We start from the raw sequence: 5017 nt of genomic DNA on the forward strand, positions 1-5017 counted from the left end.
GAAATTTTCAAGGGTCATGTCATTAATTTTAAGCCCTAAATCATGTTCACATTGTTGATGGTAGTTTTTCCATTTTGAAAATGTTTTTGATCACGGGGGGGACGTAGTTGTGTATGTTAGGGGTAGTTTTTTGGGAAACGTAATATATATTATCATAGAGAAAAAAAAGCAAAAAAATCTCCGCTAATCGTTTATCGCATTATAATAATTTTTAGTGAGTTTTCGTAGGGGGCGGAGCTGAGTGGACGGACCTCGAAAAAGGCTGAAATCATACATGTGTCATTAAAAAAATATATTTTCACGCGTCCACGAATAGTGCAATTATTTTTTAAGCGAAACTTGGATCCTACGCCTCGGACTAAAAACATACTATTATTAATTATGAGCTTTAACACTTTTATCCAAATAGCTTTCATTCTAACCAGACAGTAGAACCTAAAAAAATTAATGATCTGATTTCCCAACATCGACTAAATATATTAATTATTCCTACATTTAAAAAATAAAGATAAATAAATAGACGAAACTGGAATTGCTTTTAAACGTTATTTGAATATGCGATTGTGATAAAATATAGTTCCTTTTGACGCTCAATTCATCTTCACAGAATTATGACATAGGTGGGATTAAATGACTCATTTTGTATAATTAAAATAATTTTTTATGCATTATTTTGACAGTAAAAATAGCGTGAACCATATTTGTCAAAGATTTGGAAATAATAAAAACTTCTCGTTTTATGGAGGTTTTTATATTGTAGAAAATCACGTGTTTTCATTAAAGTTATGAAAACATTTATGCACTCGTCTACTACAAAAAGATCCAAACATCAAAATATGATTGGAATATCAAAAATATTGTTTCAGAGAATAAACATTGAATTCACCCAAGGATATTAGAGAAAAACGTTTTAATAGACACAATGAGTTTTTTATTCTGCTTACAGAATGTAGTTCACAGTCCGCCGGAAATCCTCACAGCAAGCATAATCCTGGTCCTTCTTCCTCTTCTGCTGGCAATCTACATCTTCTCGCAGAAGCCTGCTTCATCGACGAGAATCCTGAGAGAGAACATAATCCTGATCGTGCTAGGTCTAGGTCTCCTCCCAGTACGCCTCGTTCTATTAAAATACTTGGGTATTCACTTGCACAACTTGGATATATCCGGCTCATTCCCCGCACAAATAATAGGATTCGATTCGAATTTCGAAGATATTGTTTTCCTGTCGGTGAACGAATTAGACTACGAGCCGACCAGAATAGACGCGTGTTGGTGCCAGCACAAGAGCAAATTGTATTATCGCTATCCAATGGTGATGTTTTTGCAATATTGGATTATAGTGGATTTCTTCGTGCAATATATGGGACAGATAGGAGTCATTCGAGAATAAAAATAAATATGATAAGCGGCGAAGTTGATGATTTGACCCCAGACGAAATTAAGGATTGCCCAGTAGGCAAAAAGAACCCAATATTTCCACGAAACTTTAATACAACTTTTACAAATGACGATTCCCTACAGTCCATATGGAATCCTCACAGCGACTCTCAGGAGTCTTCTCTTCGTCGTTCCAGAATCAGATCTCTTCCAGACAGGCCTCTTTCTGATCATGTACTAGGTTGTGCAATAGAGCATCTTGGTTATCTTCGGCTTATTCCTTTCACAAACCAGAACCAGCGATTTGAATTTCGAAGATATGTTTTTCCAACGGGTGTAAAAATTCGAATGCGAATAGATCACTTGATCTATTCGCTTGAGCCATACCATGAATATTTAGTATTATCAACATCCGATGGCGACGTGTATGCAATCATGGATTATAGTGACATACTTCGTGGAATCTATAGGGTAGATAAACATCATTCACGAATAAAAATAAACATTATAAGTGGCAGCATTATCAATTTGACCCGAAATGAAATTAGGGATTGTCCAGTAGGCAAGAATCACCCAATCTTCCCGTCAAATTTTATTAAAGCTTTTGAAAATCACGATTCACTACAGTCCACGTGGAATGCTCATGACAAAGATAATCCAAGTTCTTCTTCGGCCAGGCCCATGTCTCCTCCGGGCAGGCCTCCTTCTCATGAAGTACTTGGATATTCACTTGCCAAACTTGGATATATTCGGCTCATTCCTCAGGCAAATCAAACCCGGGAATTCGAATTTCGAAGATACGTTATTCCTACCGATAAACCAATTCGATTGCGATTAAAGAGTAATAGCTTTGTGCCCGTGCCAGCCCGAGAATACATTGTATTATCAACATCCAATGGTGACGCTTTTGCAATACTGGAGTATACTGGGATTCTTCGTGGAATATATGCGAATAATAAGTATCGGTCGAGAATTAAAATAAACATGATAAGCGGTACATGGGAACACATGACTGAAATTGAAATGAGGGAATGTCATGTAGGCAATAAATACCCAATCTGTGCACGTTGGTTTCGTGAAGAAGTTTCAAATGAAGATTCACTACGGCATGTTTATCAGTAAATCAATTAAAAAAACATCAATTAAAATTTTATATCCTTTCGAACCTGTGGTCGGATCAATATTAAATAAAAACATATAAATATGACAACGTACTATGGTCATCAAGGCTTCCCTCCTTGGATTATTTTTATAATCCCCATTGTAGTGTCATTCATAAGTTCGCAAGAACAAAATTTGAATGAAAAGAAAGAGAAAAAGTTGTACACCCTGTCTGTGTAATGTGGTTTTGGAGCGTCTTGTTAGAATTTCTGGACGTACAACCAAGAGTCCAACAGCCCAGTTTGGACAACCACCATAAAATGCTCCTATTGTAATTTAAGAAAGATCCTTTTTCCTAAAAAAGAATCTCTGCAGAAAAATAAAAAAGAGGAAAGCAAAATGAGAAGGCATCTATCCAAATCTCTTTCCTTCTCTTTTTTATTACGTTTTTTTTTATTTTATTATTAAATTTGGATATACTATTGGATTTGATTGGTTGCCTTCTTATTCTTCTTTTCTTTTTTTTATTTTTATCCAGAGATTTTTTGTTTATTAAACAGGATCACTTTTTAAATTAACATAGAAGAATTGTATGTTAGTTTTTCAAATTTGGTTTTTGGATTCTTGGTTGTATTCTTATGTATTCTAAAGGCTAAATTGATTATTGGACGCTAAATAGGATTTTCAACTTCATTTTTATCTAATATAAATGTCTTAAATGTTAGTTTTGTTAAAATTTTGTATGAATTTGATAGGGTTTTCAAGATTATAGAATATCCTAAGCATTTCAAGGAATTTTTAATTTTTTACAAAAGATTTCCAATGATTTTTCGTGATCACGGAAATCAGAGAAGCTTTCTTTTGATGAAAAGTTTTGATGAGATTTGAAAAGTTTTAAAGATTTTTTTTAATTTTGAAGGATAATTTTATTATGATTCAAGGGATTTAAAAACATTTGACAAGATTTTTTCGGAAAGAAAAAAGGAGATTTTTGAAGACGTGTATTTGCAATATTATTCTGCCTTAGGAAGCTCAAGTAATTTTCTTGCTCAACGTTTAATAGATTACAATTTCATATTTATCATCAGCACACTTTTATTGTAATAGGTACGTAAATGTGTAAAGCAACCTCAAAGGCTTGATGGTCAGATAAGAATAATGCAAGTGAAGATCTAGTCAGTAAAACGAACAAATTTTTAGTCGCATTTATCTTCAAAAAGGTAAATTTTTTTAAATAGATCAAAAGTTTATTCCAAGTTATTCAGGACAATGGATTCAGAATCTTATTTAGCCCTTTATCAATCTGAAGATTAGTGAACAATTTCCTAATGTTCAAATATAATTTTGAATACTTTTAATTAAACAAAATTTCAAGTTATGGATTTATGCATTCTAAGAAAATCGGATTTAATCTCAGAATAAGCTAAAAAATCCCTACATTTTGAAATGGTAGAATATCTATCAGAAAATAACGACAAATAAATCAACCATTTCCAAATATATTTTATTTGAAGAATTGTGGTTGTTTCTTTTTTAAAATTTAAGAAAGTGAAATTTAGGCCTAGTAATGCAAACAAGACAGAAAATGTGCAATTAGATAAAATTTACTTTTTTCAAAGCAGAGATTTTACTTTCGCTTTTGTGGACTCAAATTCCGAAATTCTTTTTTATTTGGTACAAAAATCTAAGCATTGCTTCAGAAAATTATTACATCAGAAGGAAAATAAATTCATGATTAGAAGAAATAATTTGCACTTAGAGTTTTAATTAAAATTTGTCATTAATAAAATCTTGACTTTCAGCTTATTTTACTCTGCCAGGATTGTTACGGACGTATTTACTTAGGAACAATTTCCTGACCAGAGAAAATTAAATTGGTCGAAAAGCGAAAAGATTACACAGGCCCACAAAAAAAAAACAAAAGTGTCTGTGCAATTGACCAGACCTATATATTCTTATGTATTTTTAGACGCTGAATCCGAATTTGCAATAAAAAAGTAGGATCCAGCTACTTTTTTATGGGGTTTTGATCGAAAAACCTCATTTTTTACGGTTTTTTCATGGTTTTTTTAAAATAAAAAAAAATAAAGAAAAATTTTATTTTTTGACTTCGGAATCGAATTCTACGGGAAAAAATACATCGAAAACCATGTTTTGATTTTTTTTTACAAAAATTTCAACCCACCATACGGCGATGAAAAGGCAGAAAATCGCGAAAAGTGAAAATTTGCTTCAAATTTGATTAAAATGACATTAAAATCAAGTTTTACGATTTAAAACCGATTTCTAAACATTGAAAATACTTTACTGGGGTTTTTTGAGGTCGCTGATCACGAATTTTAAGTCATTTTTTTCAAAAAACAACTCCTAGTCGGCGTAAGTGGACAATAAACGTGATAAATTGATATTTTTTTTTTCAAAAAATCGATGTTTTGGTGAAAGGTTTCACCAAGACTTGAAGGAATTTGAACGCAGATTTCAAGGACTATGGGGTATAAATATGTTGGCAGATTACTGCTGGATGATGAAGAGAGAAACA

The sequence above is a fragment of the Belonocnema kinseyi genome, chromosome 2 (genome assembly GCF_010883055.1).
Source record: "Belonocnema kinseyi isolate 2016_QV_RU_SX_M_011 chromosome 2, B_treatae_v1, whole genome shotgun sequence".
In the NCBI taxonomy this organism is placed as follows: domain Eukaryota; kingdom Metazoa; phylum Arthropoda; class Insecta; order Hymenoptera; family Cynipidae; genus Belonocnema; species Belonocnema kinseyi.